The sequence below is a fragment of the Bubalus kerabau genome, chromosome 2 (assembly GCF_029407905.1).
Source record: "Bubalus kerabau isolate K-KA32 ecotype Philippines breed swamp buffalo chromosome 2, PCC_UOA_SB_1v2, whole genome shotgun sequence".
Classification (NCBI taxonomy): domain Eukaryota; kingdom Metazoa; phylum Chordata; class Mammalia; order Artiodactyla; family Bovidae; genus Bubalus; species Bubalus kerabau.
The window spans coordinates 28,489,074-28,503,946 of NC_073625.1; the positions used below are offsets into that span (position 1 = coordinate 28,489,074).

General features: G+C 39.6%; 1 long non-coding RNA gene across 1 annotated transcript in view; it reads left to right on the forward strand.

Moving 5' to 3' along the window:
- The window catches only part of LOC129643146 (uncharacterized), a 560,931-nt gene that overhangs the window by 427,023 nt on the left and 119,035 nt on the right, over positions 1–14,873 (forward strand). The window contains exon 12 of the long non-coding RNA XR_008710107.1: positions 9,192–9,263. This is a non-coding gene — a long non-coding RNA (uncharacterized LOC129643146). The remainder of the gene's footprint in view (positions 1–9,191; positions 9,264–14,873) is intronic.

Below are 14,873 nucleotides of genomic sequence, written 5' to 3' on the forward strand. Positions count from 1 at the left end.
GGGCTCATCCTGATTGTGCCACCAACTCTTGACGCTGTGACTTTGGACAGAGGCATCTACCTTCTTCAATTATTATTTGAGTATTGTATTCCCAACATTGTATCACTGGGGATTCACTGATGAATAAGACAAATTCTTACTCTCATGGACTTGCAACCCAGTTAAATGTTCCTTTAAAATTTTAATATGCTTAGTGCCCACTTTCCCGTTTTAAGATGAGTCTTGCTGAAATACTGAATGGGATAGGACCTTTCACTCTAGCATTCTTTGATTTCCAAGCATAAGAATGATAGGACTTGAGCGGGTATGTGATGAAAAAATGAGGACTCTCTGTCATGGGGAATTTAGCTAAAGAAAACATAGAGCTGATAGGTTTGCACTTAAAACACTTTAAAAGGACCGGGGAGTCCATTGACCATATTAGATGTCCATATTTTCCAAAAATGTCAAAGTTCTTAAGTTACTGAATAGGACATTGAAAAACCTAAAGTCCTTGAGCTCTATACTTTGTGGTTTCTTGGCAACTTAGAAGAAGCAACTTTTCTTTGCTCATCCACATAATACATTTTTTAAAACTTTTTTTAATTGAGTTGATGTATATGTTTCAGGTGTACAACATAGTGATTTACAATTTTTGCAGGTTATATTCCATTTATAGTCATAAAATGTTGGCTATACTTCCTATGTAATACATTTTTCAGCTTAAACATTACCAGGCCTGCCACTGTGTTCCATAATTCTCAGTTCTGTAATCATGGAGACGAAATATTACAGTGGTTTAACATGACAGGTAAACAAAGGATAGAAGGGATTTTATTAAATCTCCTCCTAATTCAGGGACAAAAGAACACATTAAGATCATTGTCCCTGTTCCCAATTTTTTCTGCCTGGGTCCAAATGGCTGAGCATTGAGCTCCAAGAGGAGAAAAGGTGAAGGATTTGATTGGAGCTCCCTTCTCTTCCCTGTGCAAAAGCTGCAGTTTAAAAAAAAAACAGAGAGGGGAAAGAGCATCAGTTAAGAGTATTTAACTTCACGAGAATACCAGGAACCTTGTTGGTGATGCTCCTTCACCTTCAGATTACTTATTTATTCCACATACAGTTCATTAGAACTTCACTTTAAAGATAAATAGCAAATAATAGTATCTTTCATCTAAAATTAGAAAATTCTAAGCCTTTTCAAAAAGTCCTGCACAAGGAATAAAATATTAGCTGCAAAGGTCTTACTTGCCTGTGTCTCAAGTCCTAATAATATAAGTTAAATATGAAGATGCTTTTCTATGAAGTCTAATAAACAACTCATTTTTTTTTTTTTGCATATATACCAGGCTCCTCCATCCATGGGATTCTCCAGGCAAGAGTACTGGAGTGGGCTGCCATTTCCTTCTCCAGGGGAATCTTCCTGACCCAGGGATCGAACCCAGGTCTCCCGCCTTCCAGGCAGACGCTTTAACCACTGAGCCGCCAGGGAAGTCCCCAGCAGAATAATGGAAATAAATCAGATGTCAACAGAAAAAGTTGTTAAATTATGGTATATACATAAAATGAAATTCTAAGCAGCTAATTAAAAATTGTTTAGCTGCTAAGTCATGTCCAACTCTTTGCGACCCCACGAACTGTAGCCTCTCACGCTCCTATATTCATGAGATTTTCCAGACAAGAATACTGTAGTGGGTTGCCATTTCCTTCTCCAAGGGATCTTTGCAACCCAGGGATCGAATCTGCTTCTACTGCCTTGGCAGGCAGATTCTTTACCACTAAGCCACCTGGAAAGCCCCAAAATAGCTTCAAATTCACCATACAAACTGGCCCATATGGGGATCAAACCATGACCTTGGTGTTACTTGTGCTACACTCTAACCAACTGAGCTAGCCAGCCGAATTAGCTACATAGAATTTCATTGTATGGATATACCAAAATAAGAGGATGTACGCTCTTACTTTTAGTGTATGTGTATGGCTTGAGGGGGTAGTCAAGGCAGGTTTTAAATGTAAATTTAAAGAATATCTAAGACATTTGGTGTCATACAAGAAAAAAATTTTCTGTTGATGTCTTAAGTAAAACAAGGATACTGACCCCCTACTATGGCCCCTGAACTTTGGACCAATACTATGCTCATTATTAGTGTGCGTATCTTTTGGACACTGAATCTTTTTTCCAAGTTTGTCTTTAAAACTATCTGGAGAAGCACGGTAACCAGAGAAGTAATGATCAGAGCTTCAGGCGACAGCATTTAATCTAAGTGCTGCTCCTGGAAATAAAACAAATTTAGATTTCATCTGATATTGGGAATTGCCAAGTAGGTCTAGCTACCCCATTTCTATTTGAAGTGTCTGCCAAACCACAGGCACCATGATCATAGCTAGCATTCACTGACCTCTTACTCTGTACCAGTTGCTTTATATCTGTTGATTCATTTATTTATCATAATGATCTCATGAATAAGGTGCAGTTGTCTTTCTTTTAATCTAAGATTAAAGGAAAAGTAGGTGACTTATTCAGGACCACACACCCAATGAGGTGAACCAGACCTGAAATATAAGCAGTCTGACTTTAAAGGTCTTGCTTTTGTTTGCTCTCTTATCCTCTCTGAGGCTCAGTTTCAGCTCAGGATGCTATAGCAGTATGCAAAGGTGGTTGTGATTTGAGAAAGCTAGACTCCTGTTGACCCAAATTCTCACCCCAGCACAGTATGGCAACACCGCATACTGGCATAGGAATTTGGCTCTGAAATGCCTCTAACACTAGGTCAGATTACATGGCTTATGTTGAAAGGTTTTGTGCTTGGCTGTTGTCAGAGATGTTGTTGAAGCATCATTAAATGATGCCACACAATTGTTTACTCTGGGCACCTAACAGCAACAAACAAAGCTACCTGCAAACATTCCAAAAGGCTTCACGGTTGCTTTTTCCTGTGTCCTACCCACCAGCCAAATGAGTAATTCACTCTTCCCCGGAAAGACTCATGTTCTTCTTGAATCTGCAAAGTCTTATACTTGTGCCTGTTTAAATGTTGCCCATCCTCACAAAAGACGCTTGGTCCTTGGAAGAAAAGCGGTGACGAACCTGGACAGCATATTAAAAAGCAGAGACATTACTTTGCTGGCAAAGGTCTGTCTAGTCAAAGCTATGTTTTTTCCAGTAGTCATGTATGGATGTGAGAGTCGGACCATAAAGAAGGCTGAGCCCCAAAGAATTGATATTTTTGAACTGCGATGTCAGAGAAGACTCTTGAGAGTCCCTTGGACAGCAAGGAGATCGAACCAATCAATCCTAAAGGAAATCAGTCCTGAATATTCATTGGAAAGACTGATGCTGAAACCGAAACTCCAGTACTTTGCCCACCTGATGTGAAGAGCCAACTCATTAGAAAAGACCCTGATACTGGGAAAGATTGAAGGCAGGAGGGAAAGGGGATGAATGAGGACAAGATGGTTGGATGGCATCACTGGCTCAATGGACATGAGTTTGAGCAAGCTCCAGGAGATGGTGAAGGACAGGAAAGCCTGGTGTGCTGCATTCCATGGGGTTGCGAAGAGTCAGACATGACTGAGCAACTGAACAACAACAAATCCTCCTGGTTTCAAAGATATGCAAGCTCTCTTAGTTTTTCTAAGTGGAAGTATCAGTTCCTTCTGCATTTTCATTGTGATGTTTATCATTCATTATCCTCCTTATCTAAGAGCTATTTTATACCTTCCTTATTTCTCTTCCCTAGGTGGCTCAGATGGTAAAGAATCTGCCTGCAATGCAGAAGTGAAAGTGAAAGTCGCTCAGCCATGTCTGACTCTCTGCAACCCATGGACTATAGCCTGTCAGGCTCCTCTGTCCATGGAATTCTCCAGACATTTCTACTGGACTGGGTAGCCATTCCCTTCTCTAGGGGAACTTCCCAAGCCATGGATCAAATCAAGGTCTCCCGCATTACAGGCAGATTCTTTACTGTCTGAGACACCAGGGAAACCAGAAGACCTGGGTTTAATCCCTGGATCGGGAAGATCCCCTGGAGAAGGAAATGGCAATCCACTTGTCTGGAGAATTCCATGGACAGAGGAGCCTGGCAGGATCCAGTCCTTGGTGTTTCAAAGAGTCAGGCCATGACTGAACGACTGACTGTCACACACAAAGCCATGGAGGCATTTTTCATACCAAATTCGGTCTTCTGTGTACCACAGTAGGAATTCGGCACACGTTTTTGGTAAGAAATTCATGAACAATGAATGAAATGTGTTGAGGAGCCCTGATGCAGGGGAGTGTTTGCGTATTTTAAGGAAGTGGTTGATAGACGCAAACACTGATGCAGCAACTGAATACTTGGGCATTGCCTCCATCAGGCAGGACCGTTACTCAAAGGACACAGTGCTTGTGTTCACGCAGTACTACCCAGATGCATGTGAAACTCCTCTCAGATCGTTGTGGGTATTTGGCTATCGTGTTTCACTCCAGTGGAGGTGTATGGAAGCATGACTAAGACGACAAAAATCAAATCAGCATGGGGTATTTAGGATAAAATAGCTGCCTTTGCATGTGGACATTCTTTGGGATTTACACAAGGAAACTAACAGAGAGATGAGAGTCCTCCTCCTAATTTCACTTTCTATTTCAATAGACACTTGCCAGACTTTCCTTCCTATCAAAGACATGGGTAAATCCTACTTTGTAGAGCATATGGCAGAATAATTTAACTATGACATCAGGGAAACCGCAATATCTTTGAACCTCCTTGGATTCCTTCTGAGTTGTAGGAGATGCAGATAGAGCTGTTTGCAGGACATCAGACTCTCAAGACTCAATCCTTGTTCTCCAGTATCTGACTCACAGCTGCTCCCTTCTGGACACTTGAACGTTGTATGTCCATAGACGAGAACTCCTTGGGCACTGGCATCAGGCTGCAGTCCATAGGGTTGCAAAGACTCAGAAAGCCAAAGGTGAACGTATGTTCATAATAGGGGATTTCCTCTTCTCACTCCCTTCCCATCCTGGCATTAAAGTACCAAGAGGTCAGTTTGGTTTTTTTTTTTCCTCTTTATCCCAAAGATGACTTAGTGACTTTCAGATCAGAGCAAGGGGCAGTAAGCAATGTATGTGAATGAAGTCAAGGTGTTGGACAAGTTGCCTGTAATTTTCCCCCTGCACAGAGAGAATTCTTCTCTAGCGAGTTCCCTGGATCCCCTTCTGCTTACCCAGGGCTCGACTCACACAGAGGCATTCACTTCTGCTTTTCTAGGCTGACCATTCCATTCCCACGGACACCTTCTTTCTATAAATGGTGTTGACACTTTCCATATCCCAGTTCCCATGGACCACTTTGAGTATTTAATCTGTGGGAGCATAAACACCAGCTCCTAGGATGGAATATCTGCTGGAGAGGCAGTTACCCTCCCTTCTTTAGCCTTTCAAACCAGGCAGATCTATCCTTACGACTTTCTTAATTCTTCATTCTACATTTCAGCTCCTTTCCTTTATACTTTTCTCCAGGGCTAAAAATAATTATTCTCCTGTGTTTTCCAAGGATCTTCTTTTTAGAGCAAGGATCTTCTTTTTAGAGCTCTCAGAATCTACTTTCTCGCGTGTATGCTCAGTCGTATCTGACTCTTTGCAACCCCATGCACCATAGCCTGCCAGGCTCCTCTGTCCATGGGATTTCCCAGGCAAGAATACTGGAGTGGTTTGCCATGCCCTGTTCTAGGGGATCTTTCCAACCCGGGATCAAACCCGTGTCGCCTACATCTCCCGCGTTGGCAGGCAGATTCTTTACCACTGAGACACCTGGGAAGCCCCAAGGTTTCCCAATTAACTATAAGATAGAAATTTCCCTTCCTTGTCATAGCAACCAATAACCCCTCAAATCTGAAAAATACTTGTAACACTTTTCTATTTTAATGTGTGCCCTTGTTATGATGTCAGTATTTTTATATTGACAAGAGATAATACAAAATTTAAATATCTAAGATCTTTGCATACAATTCTTAATAGTCTTGGCTGGATACCCTGTGTTGGCTCGCTCTAACTACGTTATACCCTGTCTGTATCTGGGAAGGTTGTAGAGCTAACAGGTACACTCTTCAGACTCTTTTCATACTAGGATTCTTGATGGATGCAATCGTGGGAAATTAGGAAGACAGGAATGAGCAGAGTCCATCTTCCTGAAGGTTTTGGATGGTGCTGCTGGCAAGCAAGTTCATGGAAATACTGAGTTCCTCCAGTACCAGCCAATGGCTATTACAAGGATTCTTGGATGTTAAGACACAGTGGTGGCAGAGGAGTCAGTTTTAGCTTATTTCCAGCAAAACTCCAGTGTGCTGGCCTCAGAGATAATAGTTCTATTTTCTGTTCTGTGTTGTTTTGTGGATAATTCTGAAAAAGTAATAAACTCCTTGCACCTTCTACAGATCTTGCAAATATCTAACTTACTGTATTGAATACCTTTCTGCTTAAGATACCTGGAGTTCTCTCTAGTTCTGGCACCAAACCCTGACTGATTCATCCTCCCCGCCATGCGTATGTAGGAAATGTGGCCTGCGGGGACCTCCAGATCTGTCCTTCTTAGGTCTCCCCCACTGTCAGCAGTCTCAGCACTCAGCAGTCACTGCCAGCTGTGTGTGCTCATTGCATCATCCAGAGTCTTACCATGAGCTTTCATATTTCCATTTCTCAACATTCACTTCCCTCTTGATCATGTCTCACTCCCTTCTCACCTCTTCCTTGACTCCCTTTCTTGTATCACAAGCTTCAGAATCCTCCTCAGTTTCTTTATTAAACCATTAGAGCAAAGTGAACTATTTCTTTTGCATTGGGTATACAGTTCCATCACTGAACTTATCATGTGACACTGCAGAAGGCCTTCAGATTTCTGTCTCCTAGACTATTAGTTCTTTGAGCTGCGGTACCTTGTACCCCGTTTGTTCTCAAACATCTAAAACATGGATAATAATTACTTGACAAAATTTTGAATGAGTAAATGGAAATTATTCATGGCTTCTCATTGACTTCATATATAGTATTTCTATCTCCCTTGGTGCACTTGGCTTGGTAGACTTTATAGCTGCATATAAATAATAGTGGCCTGTTGGACGGCTGCACTGTCCAGCAATGAAGTAAAGCATTAAAACTTTCCACCCTCATGAACAGCGTTTACACATGTTTTCTGGCTATTTTCACACTGCTTTACCCCACTCAAAGCATATGTGTTTGAATATGATCTGATTTATAACATAAATTCTCAGAGGAGAGAATAGAATTTGTTTAGATTGTTTAATATAGATACTGTGGCTGAATCTTCAAAAATATACTAGAGGATAGTAATTTAAATACTCACACTAGGTGGGACATTCACTGAGGGCTTTTCCACACTGTGCTTGAGCAGAAGAGTATCCATATTTGTTGCATCATGTGTATAAAGAACAGGTAGTCAAAACTGTCTCCTATTATAAGGGGAAAATTACAGCAAATGGCTCTTATACTACTTCTGAACACTGGTATTTCCTTTTATGGGAATTCCTATTTGAATGTGGTCTGAGAATTTATTACAAGACTTCTGTTAATACTGAAATGTGAAGCTAACTTTCTGTATAAAATTTTACTTTCTACTAAATTTCTCATTCAACCTGATCATTAAAAAATGTGCGTTTATGAGAATGCCAAGACAAGGACTGTATAAAAGTTTATTTGTCTTTGTTTAATAGAATGTGAAGGAATTATTTTCCTGACGCTATGTACTTTTAGCTTTTTTTTTTAATGAACTTTTTTTTTATTCTTTTTATTGGAAGAGATGTTATTCCAAAGAAATATTAAGCAAATTTTTTAAAAACCTGAAAATTGTTGCCACCATTTCATGATTTCAAGTTTTCTTTATCCAAAGTCAAAAGTCAGTAATGAGTACAAAATATTTATTAGGAATGAAGGTATAAATTAAGGTTATAATGGAATACTGACAGATTTTATATTGTTTTCATAACCATTGCTAAGCTCCCTGAAGAAATATATATTCCCCCAGGCGAAAACACACACTGAATGTGTTTTTGTAAATGGGTTATTTTCACATGAAGCTCATTCCGAGCTACTTTAACAAACCAGAAATCTTTGCATCTTTGAGGACAAAAATTGAAATTTGTCCAGTTATTGGGCAATATGGACACTGTCAGCATCAACATATTCAGTGAATTCTGGCACATTGATGTTAATTACATATCTGCTAATTGTAGACATATCTACTAATTGTAGACTCTATTTTAGATGTAAGTTTTCTTTTTAATAATATACAGTTTTTATTTTTTATTTTACTTTCTACTTAATTTTTTTGGCGATGCCACATGGCATGTGGGATCTTAGTTTCCCCACCAGGGATCGAACCCATGCCCCATGCCATGGAAGCACAGAGCCCTAACCACCGGACTGCCATGGAAGTCCCTAGAGACAAGTTGTATTTATGATTTTAATATTAAGTGAATTGAAAACACTCTTTAAAAAAAAAATATATATATATATATTTTGCATTTAAACATTTAAATGATTCAGCATAGTCATGGCCACTCAAGGAATAAGATGACGCCCCTGAAAAAATTTGGATTGGATATTAAGACTGATGGTACCATTCACACACCAACAGGGTGTGAACAGTTTATAAGACATTTGAAAGAGAGGACATCCCGCATGAGCCAAAAAAAAAGAAAGGCTTGAGAAAACAAGAAGAAAGCCTGGCCTGGGGTTTCTATGGTGGCTGGAATGGCAGGAAAGTGGAAGTGTTAGATGCTCAGTCGTGTCTGACTCTTTGAGACCCCATGGACTGTAGCCCCCGCCCCCCCCCCCAGCTCCTCTGTCCATGGGTTTCTCCAGGCAGATATACTGGCGTGGGTTGCCAGTCCCTTGGGGATGGGCGTTTTTTGAGTGGCATGAACTTCCTCTTGGTACCAAAAGAGAGAGCACCCAGACTTTTATGTCATCTTGTCCAGATATACAAAGGGAGGAGACAGGGGTGAGGCTTAAAAAACTGTTAGCAGTCAGATATGAAAAATCAAGTCAGAACCTTTCATTATGCTTGGAATTTGCTCTGTTTGTGTAATATTGAGCTGCCTTCGAAAGTTAGTGCCTTATACTGCACAACTTGGCAAGCTTAACAGAACAAATAAGAGCCTCAGATATAGACACACTGAGTTCACATTCTACGTTGTTGCTTGTTTTCTTTTCACAGGGCTCTGATGAGCAATGGATGAGAAAAAACAGATGCAGAACGTCTGGTGCACATGGGAGATGGTCCATAACAGTAAGTCTTTAGATGTTTTGCTTGAGATTGTCTCAAACATTGATGCCTCTATCGCAAATTTGATTGCTGTCGCTGCAGATCAAATAAAAAGAAAATTTAACCTTTGCCAAAAATAAACAAAGTGGAACACTAGTTAAAATGGTAAGGACAGATTTTAACCTGTAATAATTTGCCATAGAGTCTAGCATGAATTGATCTCAAGTTCTATGTGTGCAGAGGTGAATGGGCATTTTAGAGAGAAAATGTGTGTCTAGAGAGATCAGGGGCTTGCTGAACAGAGTCTGGTAAATGAAATATTACAAAAAGCAGGCATAGGGATTGATCCATGTGAAATCCACGAGGGTTTGCTAACTGGTGCTTGTTGAAAAGTCGAAGTTTAGCTCCTCTTTTCCCAGAGAGACTGAGAGACGCTGGCCAGTCTCTAGGTGTTGGCTGAAACAGTGGATTTCTTTGGCAGCATGGGGTGGCTAACGTCTTCCCAGGGATGCAGCCTTGAGCTGCTAGAAACATGTTAGTGTTTGTTCACGTCTCTATAGGTCAAGCTGGAGGCCTAGTTAAGAAGAGAGTTCAGTGGACCCTAGTTAGAATTTGGTCAAGGAGAGCATCTTGGCACCTTAAAAGGGAATATTAGAGAAATGGCTTTTGGAAATTTATACTACATTTGAAAACTGCTGAAATTGTTTATTAACATAAATTTTAAAATTCTTTTTTTTTTAATTTTATTTTATTTTTAAACTTTACAATATTGTATTAGTTTTGCCAAATATCGAAATGAATCCGCCACAGGTATACCTCTTGTTTAGAGATAAAAATCTCAGCACATGAAGTTATTCATATTAGTATGAGGTTGAAAAAGTATATGAAATTTATTCTATTTTTAGCTAAAGTTCACAAAGGCAGTTTTTAAAATTTACTTTGAAATAATTACACACTTACAGGGAATTGCAAAAAAAAATATGTACGGGAGGTATCAAATACTTTTCATTCAGCCTCCACCAGTAGTAACGCCTGACATCATTATAGTACAATATCAAAATCAGGAAATTGACAACGTACAATCCAAAGAGCATATTCAGGTTTTATGGGTTTTATTCTTAGGCAGGAAAGTTAGTATTCTACCTCTACAGATACACTGCATCTGCAACGCACATAAAAGACCCTTTGGTCATCCAAGCTTCAGCAGGTACCCATGACGAGTTGTACTCTTCAGTACCGTTAATTCTGTCATCTCAGTACACAGGCTCAATCCTTTCTTTCATTCTTTGGCCTTGTTCTGCTTTGCTTTATTTTGACATAACTTCAGGCTTTGCTTTATTTTGACATAACTTCAGGCTCTCATAAAAGTTGCAAGAATTGCACAAAAATTCCCTTATGCCATTTACGCAGATTACTCAAATATTCATATTTTACCACATTTACTTTACCCATCCCACACATTCATGCACATTTTTTAGCTGTTTTCTTCTAAATACTTTAGTGTTTACTGCAAAGCAAAGACATGCTCTTTGCAACCCCAGCACAACTTTAAAAATCAGGAAATTAGCATTAACACAATACTATGAGACACTCTATATAATTTACTCATTTTGCCAGTTATCTCAATAATATTCTATACAGCAAATGCATTCAGTTGTCATGATTTCAATCTCCTTTAACCTGGGGCACTTCCTCAATAAACATTCCTTTGTTTTCTGTGACACTGACTCTTCTGAAGAGCACGGGGCCAGTTATTTTTGTGGACTGTCTGTCAACTGAGATCTGTCTTCTTTTCCTTCTTGATTAGGGTTGGGCTAAGCACTTATAGTCAAAAATGCCATATAAGTAATTCTAGTTGTTCTCAGTGCCTCGGATGCGGAGGTGGAAGAAGTTATTTGTGCCATTATAGGTTACATTAACTTTGATTGCTTGGTTTAGTTTGTTTTCACAGCTTTATCCGGTATAAAGCTATTATTTTTTTCTGCCTATGCAAATATAACCTTGGCTCCCTCCCCTTCCCCTAATCCTTTAAGGTTCAACTCAAATATTGCTCTTCTACTTGACATATTCTCCACTGTATACCTATATTATTAAGAACTTAACTTCATTACTGTGTTGATTACATGGGAAAGTAACATTTTTTTCTATAGTACCTAGTAGGTCAGAGACCTTTGTCATTAAGGACTTTATCATATTCATCACAGTATATTCTAGAAAAATAATAGGTTCTCAATGACTGTTAATTGACCAAGCTAGCAAATGAATAAATGAATTCCAAAAGGTAGATTTGAGAAGTATTACCTTCTCTGTTTTATAAAGATGAATAGTGAAGGTCAGCAGAGGATGGTGATTTATGACTGCAAGATCTTAACATGGATGTTGATTAGGTAGAAAAGGATATTACTGAGCTAATTTTGGGGGAGTTCAAAAGCCTGCTTTAATTTACCATAACTCAAGAAAAGGGAAGGCAAGAGACTTTTTACATCTAGGTTCACGAGCCTAGATGGGTTAGAAAATGTTTCTTGACTGTAGATAGTCCACCAGATATATCAGTTAGCGATACAGTACAGCCCACCGCAACTTTAGTGAACTGCGGTAGCACTCCTTTTTCACTCACACTCTTCTGTGGGTTATCTGAAAATCAACCCGTCTTGACTGAGGCTAGCGGGCTGGCTGTAAGCTTCAGGTTGGATCTAGCTAGGCTCCATTTGTCTCCTATTCTCCTGAGCAGCAGACCCTCCCAGATCGGAAGAGCAGTTGGCAGAGGCCACACCAGGCAGTGCCTCCCCGGGCCAGTGTGCAGAAGTGGCACATGGAGCCTGACTTCCATCTCCTGTTTGCCAAAGCCAACCACGTGGCCAAGCCCAGCCTCATGAGGACCAGTCCATACCCTTGGTGCGGGTGTACAAGAGGGACAAATAATTAGGAAGAGTAATTTGGGGGCAATAACGCAATTACTGCAGAAGTACAAGCACAGGGATGGCTATATGCCAACTTCAGGTAGAGGAGGGACCCAGCAAGGTTGACGCATCTGAGAGATCTCCTGAGCGTCTAGGTGCCCGGGTACAGGCAGGTGTGTCTACCTGGCCTGTGCCAGCTCCCTCTCCATATTCCCTGTGCTCTGCCAAGTCCATATTCTCATCAGATCTAGAAATGCCATCTTCCCAATGACTGCATATGTGTGCTACCTAAGGCATTTAAACATTTTGATGTTCACCATATGCCCAGCCTAATTCACACAGTAATGTTGGCAGAATAAAAAGTCACACAAGAGAAAATACTAAAAAGTTGCAAGTACGACACTAATAATGCCTTACTGTTATTGCTACTGTTTCGCTCTTCAGTCCAGATGTCGGTTGCTCCCCAGAGTACATGGAGATGCTCATACTCTGGACAGGAGCTTACTCCTGAGTAGAGACACACCAAGGTTTATGTTGGCTTGTATGGGACAGTAGTAAATGAATTCTTCCACTTCTGTAACTTCTAGAAAGAACACTAGAAAATGTTCTGGATGCCAGGGGTAATTTTTCAGCAATTGAAAAAAAGGAGGAGGGAGAGAAAGATGAAGAAAATTCCAAAAGGAAAGCATCCTTCCCTAGAAATCCAGTTTTCAACAGATATTTAGAACTGAATTTTGTTCTTGTTGATTTGGTATAGTGTATTACAGTTAGTATGCATATAAAAACCATGTGAACTCCACAGAGTAGATGGTTTACCCTCCACAATAACCAGAAATAATCTGCCATAATGTTGCATTTTGCCATTTATATGTTTCACAGAAACTCAAACAAATAGGATTGTAACACACTAGTTTAGGGAAAGGATTGTTTTTTCTTTTGAACATTTTATTTTATATTGAGTTATAGCAGATTAATAATGTTGTGATAGTTTCAGGTAAACAGCTAAGGGACTCAGCCATACATATATGTTTATCCATTCTCCCCCAAGCCCCCTTCCCATCCAGGCTGCCACATAACATTGAGCAGAGTTCCCTGTGCTATACAGTACTTCCTTTTAGTAGAACTGAATTTTTAACATGTTTGCTGAGTGCTACTTGAAAAACAACTTATATTTCCAAACACAATGTGATCAAGTAAAAAGCATAATAAATTCAGGTAAAATTCACTAGAGGTCTCTACCTGCTTCACAAAGAGCAGATAAAAAAAATCTTTTCTTCAGATATGCTCACACTCCTCCCGTTATTCAAGTCATGACTGTAAAACTCATGGTCTGCTTTTATGGTTCTGTGGGTCTTTATGGCAACAGAAAACAAATGCTTAAGTCTTTAATATGAGAATGTGAAGTAGCTGCTTTGTTGTGTCATCTAGTCATGACAAGTCTTTACATTAAAACAAAAAATACAGCCCATTATTTGCTGAGTTTATCAGGAAAAAAAAAAGAACAACCATTTTTAGTTTTAAACAGGAAGTGTAAAGAAACTTTTAATAGATAAAGAGAAGAGAAATACGTAGAGCCAAAGGATGCTTCTATAAGATCACACATTCAAGAAAGGCGTTTACTATCCCCACATTTTCATTTACCCTGCCACCCCCCACCAAGGTATAACTTTATAACCTATGAAGGCTAAAGACTTGCATTCTGTGGTGCCAACCCTCTATTCTGTTTATTAGCAGCAATCTCTTTTGTTAGCCATTTTCTTTGCTTTTTGGGGGAGAACGACTATATAAAGGAGAATAGTTTCAGAGTTTCTAAGCAGTTCTATGAATAGATTGGTCTCTGGTAGAACTAACCTTGCCTAAATTTGATCCATGCAGACACCATTGTCAGAGTAGCCATCTTAATTCTCATTTCCTTCTCAAACCTAAATGCTTCCAGCAGGCACCCTAAGCACACGTTCTTGACTGCCTTGAGGCGTTTTCCCAGATTTCGCTTTTGTAACTTGCATTTTGCACCAAACATATCTCACACACACACGGCAGCAAATATAATGCTATAGGGTGTGAGGCATGCAGCTCTTTCCCTATTTTATCTCAAACTTCTCGCCTGTCTGAAAGTCAATATTCATACTGATCATTTTAAGCACATAACATAGCTCTCCTCCAGAGCTGAATAAGCCTCTGGGGAAAATGCAGGACGAGTAACAGTCTGGTTCTCTTTTATAGAGAATGAAATATCTGAGCTTCTAGAACTATACCTTCCATTTCAGGAAGTTTGTCTTCTTCCTAATCTTTTTAAGTTGCATGTCATTTGCCATGTGGGTCCTTCAGATGACAGTGCTCTGCAGAAATAGTTTTAAGTCTTTCTTTCCAAATATTTGGCTTTGAGGCTTTATTACCCTCCTTCCCGCTTTTATTCTGTTCTTTCTTTTCCTCCTGAATTTAATTATGAAATCTGATTTACCAAACAACAGATTCATTATATTCTTTAATGAGTTTATTCTTTGTTCATAAAGAGGCTTCAAATATGTTATCATAGAATACATGAGAGAGGAAATCGTGAGTCCATCCAAGTCATTTTCTAGGTCAGTATTACGTGATGATATGTAGTCTGATAACATTGCCTTTTCTGTGTATTGTTTTTTTAAATTGCCATGCACTGCTTGGTACAGTGTACTGGTATACTGGTATAATTCTCACAAAGTCAATCTACATATACTCTGGATTTCACTAGTCA